Raw genomic sequence first — 13,004 nt, forward strand, 5'->3', positions numbered from 1 at the left:
CCGTGGCCGCTGCGCCTGCGCGTCCGGAGCCTGTGCTCCGCAACGGGAGAGGCCGCAGCAGAGGGAGGCCCGCGTACCGCAAAAAAAAAAAAAAAAAAAAAAAAAGTGTGCCTTAAAAAGAGGAGCAAAGAAGCAACAGGCCCATTGGGTAGAGTCAAGTTGGCTGTGATCTACTTAGGAAAAAGTATGCGATTGAAGCTCAATTATACTTCTGTCTTCTTCCGGAGGAGAGTTAGGAGGGGAGGGGAGGGGAGGGGAGGGGAGGGGAGGGGAGGCACGCCAGCAAGAGAAAGAGAAGCCCAAGGTGGGAGGACCCAGTTACTGTAAACAGTCTCCCAGCTCTAATAAATGGCATCCCGATGTGCTATGAAAAAGGTGCAAATCATATGGCGGATCCAGTTTATAAAGAAGTAGAATTATACAGAACGGTAGAAGTGCCAGTTCGCCAGAGATGGGTAAGTACTGCCCCTAGTTTCACAAAGTGTAAGAAGGGAAATTTTACGTAATAAAGACCAGTGGCTTGAGGTTAGATTTGTTTCAGGTGTATAAACTATTTAGGTGTATAAACAGGCCTGTAGACCTCTTTCTTCTTGGTCACACCCACGGTGTGGCCACTGCCCCCGTGGTTTTGGGGTGCCGGCCTTGGAATAAAGGTGCCAGAAGTAGCCCCTGAATCCTTCTTGGGTTTTCCTACTCTTTATGAGCTTGTCATCCAGATCACTGGCCAGAACCTGGATGTGATTTCCATCCGTCACGTCCTTCTGTCTGTTCCAAAACCAGTCTGTGATCTTGCGTTGGCTTGGATTTTGCATGATGGTGATCACAAGTTCCACTTCATCCTCAGGGACCTCTCTTTGGGAGTCAATGTTTATTTTCCTCAGCACCAAGTGAGTATACTGTTGCCCCACCCCCTTCCTGGCAGTGACGGCAAAGGCTGTTTTCTGCAGCCCAGCAATGTTGGTGTTGAGAACTCACAAAACGAGCTGGAACTTCTCAGGGATCACTAGAGATATGGTGGTGGTATGTAGGCCTCCCGTGGAAGACAGATGTTGTATTTTTAAAGAGTTTGTTTGGAAGCCTCTAGGTCAGGAGCAGACAAACTATGATCCTTGGGTCAAATCTGGCCTGTTGCTTATTTTTGTAAATAAAGTTTTATTGCAATGAAGCCATGCCCATTTGTTTATGACTGCTTTTGTGATACGGCAGCATTTTGGAGAAGCTGCAACAGAGACCACATGGCCTGCAAAAGCCTACTTTTACTAAGTGTAAAATTTACCGTATTTACCATGCTGACCCCTGTTCTAAGAAAGAAGCATTGGGAACTAGGACGTGAGTTTGCTAAGAACAGTTACGTCCAATGAAACAATACACCCACCCCCCCACGCACATACACCTATGTATATAGATACTTATATATATTATATAGGTACATATATTTTATGTATGTATATGTCAGGTTTAATAGATACGTAGGTCAGGGAAATGTTATTCACACTGAGCCCATGGTCTTCGCTAAAAATTCGACCACCATTTCTAAAGTATTTACTGTATGCCAACCAATCACTAGGAATGTGAAGATGAATAATTGTCTGGTAGAGGAGACACGTACAGAAAGGGACAATTCCAAATAGAGTAGTACCTGCTATGAGAGGAATACGTCCAGAATGGTGAGAGAGCTCTGAGGGGGAGTTTACCCACCTGAAGACGATAAGGTGGAAGTCGAGCCTGGAAGAATGAGCTGGAATTGGGCCCTTGATGAAGCGGGGTATTCCGAACAGAGGCATCTGCTTCAGCAGTGGTGCAGGGCATGGGGTAGCATGTTTAGTGGGAGAATAAAACTCGGTGTGATATTGTTAGAAAGTGCAAAGTGGCAAATGGCAGGAGATGCAGGACGAGGCCAGGTTCAGAGAAGAAATGTTCTGCCAAGTTGACGAACTTCAACTGTATCATAGCAGCAAACAAAACACGGCTGAAGCGTTTTCATTGCTGGAGGAAAACTGTCGGATTTGCAAATTAGATGAGCCCCTTTGGCAATGATGTGAGTCAAAGCAGGAATCCCGGAGGCTGGCTTAGGTGTTATTGATAGAAGCAAATCAAGAAGACGTTAGTGACTGGACTAGGGTAGTGATGGTGTGGGTTGAAAGGAGGAACAGATTTGAGAAATGTAGGATGTAAGACAGGCATAATGTAGTGGCATTTGATTTGGTAAAGGAAGAGTATGATAAATGAAGACTAACTCATAGGTTTCCAGCGTGGTGCCTAGATAACTGATGGTAGCTGACATGGGGAATCAGATGGAGAATCAGGTTTGGGCATGTGAGAGATGATGAATTTGGTTCTGAGCACGTTGATGTGATGAACTTGAAAGTTATCTATTTGGAGGTTTCCAGCAAGCAGTTATATGTGTGATCCTGAAACTTAGAGGGAAGATGGGGCCAGTCAGCCATCAGTGTCCACGTAGTGGCTTAAAATATAGTAGAAGAGCATGTAGATTAGAAAAGCATGGATCCAGGTGGAATCATCAAGAAATCTAACGTTTTTGAGTGATGAGCAGAGAAGGAGTAACCTATACAAGAGACCAAGGAGGAACTGTTGAAAGTCAGGAAGGGGGCTCATTTTCCATAAATAACCTATGAGAGATGGATACATATGCTCTGTATAAAAGTAAAATCAGGCAAATTGAAACTACGTCTCAATGCACTGATTCATGTCCAATGTCAGCCTAGATAGAGGACCCTAGTACAGAGAAGCGAGACTCTTTATTGTAGTCAGCATTTCAATCAACGTCTTAGAAGACACCTCCTTAAATGTCTAGACTATGGTAAGCCGAGAGGAATAAACAATATATTCGATAAAAGAATTAGGATGTGAGAAAATCTTGACTGACTAGAGCCACAGGCCCTATCTAATAAAGTAAAATTTAAGAAGGATTAAAGGTTCAGTAGCAAAGTACAGGATGGGAAAATGTGACTTAGCAATTGATTGTAGAAAGAAAAAACTTATAGGAACTAGTTGATAATTAACGCAATATGAATCAAGAGCATGAAGTAGCTGCCAAGAAGAGGTAAGATGGGTCTGACCAATGGAATTGAAGCATAGCGTCTAAAACAGTGGTTCTCAAACTTTAGTACCCATGAGAGTCAGCTGGGGAATCTTTACAACGCCTTGAGCTCAAGCTACACTACGTACCAATTAAATCAGAATCTCTGGGAGGGGGTGGGGTGTAGGCATCAGTATTTTTTTTAAAGCTCCCCAGGGGATTCCAAAGGCTAGCCAAATTTGAGAACAAGTGAATAGACTTGAGAACAGAAAATAGAATAATGGTTTTTACCTGGGAGCAGGAGACATTAGAGTCACCTGGGGGTGGTGTTTTTCAAAATACATATGACAGACCCTCTTCTTCCCAAAGTTCTGATAAGCCTTTGGGGTTGGAGTTCTAATGTACCACCCAACTCCACCTGGGTTGAGAACCATGTGTCTAGACTAACTCTACTCTGTCCAGCTCAGACCACACCTAATGTCCTGAGTTTGTTCTGGCTGCCTCTCTTTAAAAACGCTATAGATTAAAATCCTCACATTTAATGTGATGTAGCCACAGGCTGCACCTTTGGTTCTGGGAGACAGGGAGCATGGCAGGGGCCAGAGGGACGGGCAGGAGGTGGGGGTGGAGGGGATGGGTAGCTAAAAAGTGAAATACTGTCAGTATTTTAAAAATCAAGAAATTTCATATGATCTTGACTTTCAGGTTCCCTTAAAAACTGGTAAAATCTGGCAAATCTGAGCCCACCTTCCCCCCGCCATAGTCATTTGGAGCTGAGTGACTGCTGCCTGCTTCAGAGCAGGCCTGTACCAGCCCTCACTTCACTTACATTTATCAGACAAGCTCCCACAGATGCTTGAGTTGGCTGCCCCTCCTATAGGCTAAGGGATCAGGTTCTAGGAAAGGGAGAAAGAAGTTGGAAAATCTTAAAATCACGTCACGTAAGGAGTACTTTTAAATATCTGAGGTATTAGATAGAAAACTCAGGAGGCTTCTTCACATTCTTGGTGCAATGCCACGTGAAGGAAGATTGGACTTGCTTGGGTCCAAGATGAAAAACTAGGACTACTGGGTAGAAACTACTGGGAGACAGATCTGAACTCCATCTCCCAACTAATTTTCTAATAAGCAGAACTGTCTAAAGAGAAAGAGATGCTTTTAGAGTCTGTGAGTTCTCAGTCGTGGAGATGTGTTGCGCTCAGTTTCTGACACCTCTGTCAGGCTTGGGATGGGCGTGGGGGTGGAAATGACAGCCGGGCTTGGAGTGGGGTGGGGAACCTGATGCCATTGGATCAGGGGCCTTGGTGTCTGGAACCAAGGGGCAGTTACTGAAAACCACTTTCTTTTCTTTTTTTCTTTTTTTTTTTTTTTGTGGTACATGAGCCTCTCACTGTTGTTGCCTCTCCCGTTGCGGGGCACAGGCTCCGGACGCGCAGGCTCAGCGGCCATGGCTCACGGGCCCAGCCGCTCCGCGGCACGTGGGATCTTCCCGGACCGGGGCACGAACCCGCCTCCCCTGCATCGGCAGGCGGACTCTCAACCACTGCGCCACCAGGGAAGCCCTGAGATGCATCTTTTAATGTGCTTTCTCAGCCTTGGTTCTGGTTCCAGCTTTGACAATCACCACACCTGAGAGCCAAGAATAATGTGCATAAGTCTTGCCTTTCGTGGTTATGAATTTGTGTTTTGAGATGAAGTTAGAGCATTTGACTATATTCAGATGTTTGTAATCTTTTTTAATTATATGAAGAATAAGGCTCGGGATGAGTTTGGCATCTGCTAGTAAACTCATTTCAAAATTGATGAACCCATGCTGGTGAGATATAGGACTTTTTCTTTAAAATAAGTCCATAAGGTTTTTTTCTGATTGTAAAATACATCCAAAAAAAGAAATCACAAAGAAGAAAATGAAAATCACCCACAATTGTATCATCTGGCGATAACATGCTATGAAATTTGTAGTGTGCTCTTTCACTCTTGTAAATGATTTTTAAAAAAATTTTTAACATGGAATAATATTAAATAAACTGTTTAATAACTTTTTTCACTTAAGATATCTCCAACTTTTCCTGCATAATTAAATATGTGGGGTGCACAGAAGCACAGAATGGTGGATAAGGATGTGCCTTGTTCTGTAGTTAGACTGTTCAAGTCTTGACTCCACCATGTAGCCTTTTTGTGCTTCCATCTTTCATCTGTAAAATGTAGAAAATAATAGTTCTATGTCACCAGGTAGGATTGTGACGATTAAGTGACATATTCCATGCGAAGTTCTTAGAAGAGTGTTTGGAACAAAGTTAATGACCGTGTAATATATAATTGTGTAAATACATTATAATATAGTGAGGCAATCTTATCTATTATACCACATTCAGGTTTCTCCTAATTCTAGGTGTTATCATAGGTTTGATTTTTTTAATATACTGACATGAGTTACCTGAAAGTCACATCAATAAATAATTACTAAATCTATGTTTGAAAGAACATAGAATTACTAATATTTTTCCAGATTAGAGCGACTAGGTAATTCAGAACTCCCTTCCTCTGTATGGACTAGTATCTAACTCTCTGATGTTAACCCATTGTTTAGCATATTACTTAGAAACCAAGAATAATGCTTTGTACTTTGCCAGCGTGAGTAATCCACAAAACAAGCATTTGATTCAAAGAAAACTGTTAGAACGAAATTATTTTTCTAAAAGAGATGACACAAAAATCTTTAGTAGTTTTTATAACTGGTCTCAAAACCCAATAATAAATGGACAATTAAAACTTATGCAGGGAAATTTTTAGATCACTGCATCCAACAAAAGCAGAATATATATTGTTTTTAAGTTGCACACAGAACATTTACCATGGTAGACCATATTCTGGGTAATAAAAATGTCTCAAATTTAAAAGTATTCAGGTCACATAAAGCAGCGGGGACCAGTTTCGTGGAAGACAGTTTTTCCATGGACTGGGGAGTGGGGGGAGGGCAGATGGCTCAGGCGGTTATGCGAGTGATGGGGAGAGGCAGGTGAAGCTTCACTCACTCGCCCGCAGCTCACCTCCTGCTGTGTGGCCCGGTTCCTAACAGGCCTCGGACCGGTACCGGCCGTTGGGGACCCCTGACATAAAGTATGCTGTCTGACCACAATGGAATTAAATTAAAAATCAACAGGAAGATGTGTGAAATATCTGTAGATATTTGCCTGGCATCAATCATCCATCGGTTGAAGAAATCAAAAGGGACAGGAGAAACTATTTTGAACTGACTGAAAATGAAAACACAACACGTCAAAATCTGTGGGATGCCTTTAAAGCAATATGTAAGGGGAAAATTTATAGAACTAAACATTTATGTTAAAAAGAAGAAAGGTCTCAATCAATGTTAAGGATCTAGAATTGCCAAAACAGTGGTTTTTTAAAAAAAAAAAACAAAGGTAGAGGATTAATACTACCTGATTACAAGACTTATTCTAAAGCTACAGTAATCAAAACTGATGGGACACCAAAATCATGATCCAATGAAATAAAAAATTGTTAAATTAGGCTTCAGCAAAGTAAAAAACTCTTGCTCTTCAAAATACACCATGAAGAAAATGAAAAGATAATCCACAAGCTGGGAGAAAATCTTTGTAAATCAGGTCTCAATCAATGTTAAGGATCTAGAATTGCCAAAACAGTGGTTTTTAAAAAAAAAAAAAAACAAAGGTAGAGGATTAATACTACCTGATTACAATACTTATTCTAAAGCTACAGTAATCAAAACTGACGGGACACCAAAATCATGATCCAATGAAAGAAAAAATTGTTAAATTAGGCTTCAGCAAAGTAAAAAACTCTTGCTCTTCAAAATACACCATAAAGAAAATGAAAAGATAATCCACAAGCTGGGAGAAAATCTTTGTAAATCATATTCCTGATAAAGGACTTGTGTCCAGATTATATATGTAGAACTCTCAAAACTCAATAATAAGAAAACAACAACGTAATAAAAAATGGCTGAAAGATTTGAATAGACATTCCATCGAAGAAGATAGGTGATGGCTACTAAGGGCTTGAAAAAATACTCAACATCATTAGTCATTAGGGAAATGCACATTAAAACCACAGTGAAATACCACTACATACCTATTAAGATGGCTAAACCTAAAAAGACTGATCATATCCAGTGTAGAGAAACTGGAACTCTCATAGACTACAGATGGGAGTGCAAAATGTATAACCACTTTGGAAAACAGTTTGGCAGTTTCTTAAAAAGTTAAACTTATACCTCCCAGTGATCTAGTCGCTTTTCTCTTACTTATCCAAGATAAAAGAAAGCATCTGTCTGTACAAAGATGTGTACATGAAGGTTCATAGTAGATTTATTTATAATATCCAAAGTATCCATCAGTAGACGAATGGATAAACAAATCATGGTCTATGTATACAATGAACTACTATTCAGCAATAAAAAGGAACTACTGATCCACCCATCAACATTGGTAAATCTCAAAATAATTATGCTGATTGAAAAACCCAGACAAAAAAGTATACATACTGTATAATTCCATTTACGTGAAATTCTAAAAAGTACAAACTAATCCATAGTGATAAAAAGCAGATAAGTGATTGTTTCAGAATGGAGAGGGGTAGGGAGAGGGGTTACAAAGGCACAGGAAAAAATTGGCGGGGATGATGGATATGTTCATTATCTTGAATGTGGTGATGGTTTCACAAGAGTATCAAACTTATCGAATTGTACACTTCAGGTATGTGAGTCAACCAAATCACGCCTCAGTAAAATTGTTTTAAAAAAAGAACAAACTCATGTATGCCTCCTTTGATCTCTGTGCCCAGGTTTTATACACACATGCTTTGGGGGCTGCTGGGGTTTGTTCACTGATCAGCATGTGGAAAACCGTGGTCATTGAGCTTCCCTCACGGAAACATCTTCAGGGGCTAAAGACAGCCTCCCAACCATGCTTGCTCTCTCCCTCAGGAGCCAGTACAGCCAAGGCTGCTCCATCCTTCCTCATGGCAATGTCAGAGAATAAATTCTGGGGCAGAAACCACCTGTCATTCAAGTTTGGCATCATCGAAGCATCTTACCCTGGGCCTGGTGTCAAGTATGTATTTGAAAACTGAAATGAACTGAGTGGAATCACGGTGTTCTTAACTATGGTTATTGCATCTACTCCTAGGTATATTTTGGCCCAGAATATTATAAGAAGCTTGTCAACTCAGGTAACTTTTGCTTTTGGATCCAAGGTGCACAACCCCATAGCAGATAAATTATCTACTCAAATTCCTGACTTTTTGCAAGTGCTTGACAATGATACTGGAGTATTTGGCAACTGAGCATGACAATCTAGAACCTTGGTCTACAGTCTGTCTCATCTTCCTATAACTGCAAACTCCTAACTCCCTAGGTTATGAACCTACAGTCAGGTTGGTTGTCTGGATCTTTCGCACCAATCTTTGTAACCCTGCTTACTGCTGCCACAGGCCCAGCATGATGGTTTTTGACTCTGTCCACCAGTAACTCCTACCAAAACAAACAAAACACGACTAAAGGCAGAACAGACTAAAATTACCTTCTCAGTGGTTCTTAACTCTGGTTGCACATCAGGATCATCTGATGAGACTTTTTTAAGAGAGAGATACCTTAAATTGATGAAATTTTTTTTATGAGGCATGATCTTTGTGTCACCTCTATTTTATTTTATTTCATTATTATTATTATTTTTTTTTGGCCATGCCATGCAGGCTTGTGGGATCTTAGTTTCCCAACCAGGGATTGAACCCAGGCCCTCGGTAGTGAAGGCGTGGAGTCCTAACCATTGGACCACCGGGGCATTCCCTTTAATTGACAAATTTGAAGACTCCTCCTACCCCACCCTCTCCTACTTAAAAAAAAAATTATTTTTTATTCAGGTATAATTGATGTACAATACTATATGTTTCAGGTGTACAACATAGTGATTCACAATTTTAAAAAATTATACTCCTTTTAGAGTGTGAGAACACTTATATGTGGAACCTAAAAAATTCAACAAACTGGTGACTATAACAAAAAAGAAACAGACTCACGGGTATAGAGAACAAACTAGTGTTTACCAGAGGGAAGAGGGAAAGGGGGAGGGGCAAGACAGAGGTAGAGGATGAAGAGGTACAAACTATTAGGTATAAAATAAATAAGTTACAAGGATATATTGTACAGCACAGGAAATATAGTCACCTGGAGAGATTGTAAAAGCATGATAGTTCCCACCTCAAACCAATTAAATCAGAATCCCTAGGGGGTGACCACTCCACGTGAGGTTTTTCTTTTTTTTAAGCTCCACAGGAATTCTAATATGCAGCTAGTTGAGAACCGCTGCTGTGTTGATGGCGTCATCTTTTTGTATGGAAAGTCAGCACTTAACATTTCTGAAAAAAACCTAACTGACTGCCTTTGTTCTAGCCTCTACAACTACATTTTCCTAAAAGGCCAAGTTCTCTCATTGGTTATGTACAGGTCATGGTAGTTGTGGGAAGATTTATCCTGTAATTAGGAATAAAATGAAACTTAATTTCTGTAGAAAATTATGTTGTACTGTATAGTAAATTACACTTTTCATGGGGAAATTATGGAAAAAGAATTTGGCATTGGCCAGAATAATGTAATGTTTAATTTTTTAATTACATAATTAAAAGATAATTAGCTAAATAGGTAATAATTTGGCTAATTGCAGTGATTAAATGATTGCTTCCATAATGTAAATTACTTTCCACAATAGTCAGTGATTTAAAATATTTTCTAAACATCTAGCGGTATTTTAAATGGCCTGTATTTGGTTGATGGTCTCCCTGTGACCAATTTGTCAGCTGCACCAAAGGAAGCGATCAGAAGACCAGTCATCCAGGGCTGCAAGGGTCTGTCAGGATCTCTGGGTCCTAGGTAAGTATAACTCCATTGGAAGCCGGGAAAGGAGACTCTGCAGGTACTTGGGCTCATGGCTGGTGTGCCATGTATTGTCTTTATGTCTTGAAAAACTGAGTCTCAGTTTCTTCCCCTGTGAGGAGGGAATAGTAAAACCTGCCTTGCAGGATTGTTGCCTCTATATGCATAGTAATAGCTCTTAGCATAATACCTGGCATATAGTTAATACTCACAGAATGAGAGTAATTATAATTATTATTTTTTGGAGTCAGTTCATAATTTTTCTTTGATTGTTAATTTTTATTGGAGTATGGTTGCTTTACAATGGTGTGTTAGCCTCCACTGCACAACAAAATGAATCAGCCATACAAATACGGGTATCCCCTCCCTTTTGGACTTCCCTCCCATTTAGGTTACCACAGTGCGTTAGGTAGAGTTCCCTGTGAATTATTATTTTTTAAATTATATTCTTTGCACCAGATCTTTCTTATACTGCTCCTGGCCCTTTATTTGGCCATCAAGAGGACCTACGGAGACGTAGGGGCACTGCAGAGTTGGCTGGGTCACTGGATTCTTGGGTGACAGTTCCTGGTGCTGCATGATGGAGTGGCAGGTCGAGGTGAGGCTATGTTTGTGGGTCTGGGTGCCTCCTCCATTGAGGAGGGCTTGGGGATTGAGGTCGTCCTTGTCATCAGCATTGAGGGAGATCCAACAGTCCATAACGCTAGCCTCAGGAAGCCAAACCTGGAAAGTGAAACCGGCAGACGTCACGGTGGAAATCAAGGCTATTTAACAAAACTTCCTATGGAGATTTGAAGTCTATTTTCTGCTGTCTGTTCGGAAAAAAAGGTCTTTCTTTTTTTGTATTTTGCAAGGTTTTCACTTCTTGACTTTCCCTTTCTCTGACATTCTACACACAAATTGAAATTCAGCCAACGTTCTGCATCCGAGTGGAGAAGAATGAGGTAACTTATTAAATCATAGATTTACATCTGGAAAGGCTCATCTAGATTTGGGCTTTTTAAGATGACTTCTCAGTCTCCTGAGTGAAGTAATTCAGGTGAAATCAAATGGATGAGGCTCCACCTCCACCTGCTGTTTCCCCACTTCAAATTAAAGGATACCGCTTTTATCTGTTTTATATGTTGGGGTTTTTGAATAAAATTCTACTTGCAAATAAGGATTCTAGTACTAAACATGTGGAAAACCAGAGAATTAGTAACACTTCCATTTTATAAATGGAATTTAGAGTGGTAAACTTCTTTGAAGTTACACATTTAAAAAAATAATAGAACTAGGACTAGTAATTAGTTCTGATTTTCAGTCCATGGACATGGTCCCCTATATTATGTTGCCCCGTAAAAGGTAGGAAAAGGCAGGTAGGAAAATATAACACACTTTCCAGGACACGGCTGTGAACACATTGCAAGAGAAATCTTCCAGCAAAGTAAAGGGAAACAATAGTGGAGTCATCATCTTGAAGGAAAACCATATAAAAAAGGGACACAGAAGGGCATGTTTTAGCTTCATTTCTCTGTTCCATTGGAAGCTTTCTATTGTATTGCCAATTAAGTGACTTGACCTGGGAGAAGGCACTTTAGAAACCATGCAAAGGTCTGTATGTCATAACTAGAAATGGGGGAAGGACCCTATAAAACATTAGTTTCATAACAGATCCTCTGGATTATGTTAAAGAGAAACTAAGGTGGGTATATTTCTCACTATTGAGACTTAGGACTCATTTATTTATTTATGAATATTTAAAAAATTTTTTATTGGAGTGTACTTGATTTACAATGTTGTATTACTTTCCGCTGTACAGCAAAGTGACTCAGTTATACATATACATATATCCACTCTTTTTTAGATTCTTTCCCCATATAGGTCATTACAGAGTATTGAGTAGAGTTCCCTGTGCTCTACAGTAGGTTCTTATTAGTTATCTATTTTATATATAGTAGTGTGTACATGTCAGTCACAATCTCCCAACTTATCCCTCCCCACCCTTCCCCTCTGGTAACTGTAAGATTGTTTTCTACATCTGTAACTGTATTTCTGTTTTGTAAATAAGTTCATTTGTACCATTTTTTTAGACTCTATATGTAAGTGATATCATATAATATTTGTCCTTCTCTGTCTGATTTACTTCACTCAGTATGACAATCTCTAGGTCCATCCATGTTTCCATGTTGCTGCAAATGACATTATTTCATTTTTTTATGGCTAATAGTCCATTATATATATAAAATATGTGTGTGTGTGTATATATGTATGGACATTTAGGTTGCTTCCATGTCTTGGCTATTGTAAATACTACTGCAGTGAACAGTGGGGTGCATGTATCTTTTTGAATTATGGTTTTCTCAGGGTATATGCCCAGGAGTGGGATTGCAGAGTCCTATGGTAGCTCTATTTTTAGTTTTTTAAGGAACCTCCATATTGTTCTCTATAGTGGCTGTATCAATTTACGTTCTCACCAACAGTGTAGGAGGGTTCCCTTTTCTCCACACCCTCTCTAGCATTTATTGTTTGTAGACTTTTTGATGATGGCCATTCTGACTGGTGTGAGGTGATAGCTCATTGTAGTTTTGATGTGCGTTTCTCTAATGATTAGTGATGTTGAGCATCTTTTCATGTGCTTCCTGGCCATCTGTATGTCTTCTTTGGAGAAATGTCTATTTAGATCTACCGCCCATGTTTTGATTGATTTGTTTGTTTTTTTGTTATTGAGCTGCATGAGCTGTTTGTATATTTTGGAGATTAATCCCTTGTCGGTCACATTGTTTGCAAATATTTTCTCCCATTCTGTGTGTTGTCTTTTCGTTTTGTTTATGGTCCCCTTTGCTGTGCAGAAGCTTTTGAGTTTAATTAGGCCCCATTTGTTTATTTTTGTTTTTATTTCCATTACTCTAGGCGGTGGATCAAAAAAGATCTTGCTGTGATTTTTGTCAAAGAGTGTTCTTCCTATGTTTTCCTCTAAGAGTTTTATAATGTCTGGTCTTACATTTAGGTATCTAATCCATTTTGAGTTTATTTTTGTGTATGGTGTTAGGGAGTGTTCTAATTTCATTC

General features: G+C 39.8%; 1 pseudogene; it reads right to left on the reverse strand.

The window, feature by feature from the left end:
• Positions 1-550: 550 nt before the first annotated feature.
• Positions 551-1,784, reverse strand: LOC102986930 (40S ribosomal protein S18-like; annotated as a pseudogene).
• Between the last annotated feature and the right edge of the window lie 11,220 nt (positions 1,785-13,004).

The sequence above is a fragment of the Physeter macrocephalus genome, chromosome 11, assembly GCF_002837175.3.
Source record: "Physeter macrocephalus isolate SW-GA chromosome 11, ASM283717v5, whole genome shotgun sequence".
NCBI classification, from domain to species: domain Eukaryota; kingdom Metazoa; phylum Chordata; class Mammalia; order Artiodactyla; family Physeteridae; genus Physeter; species Physeter macrocephalus.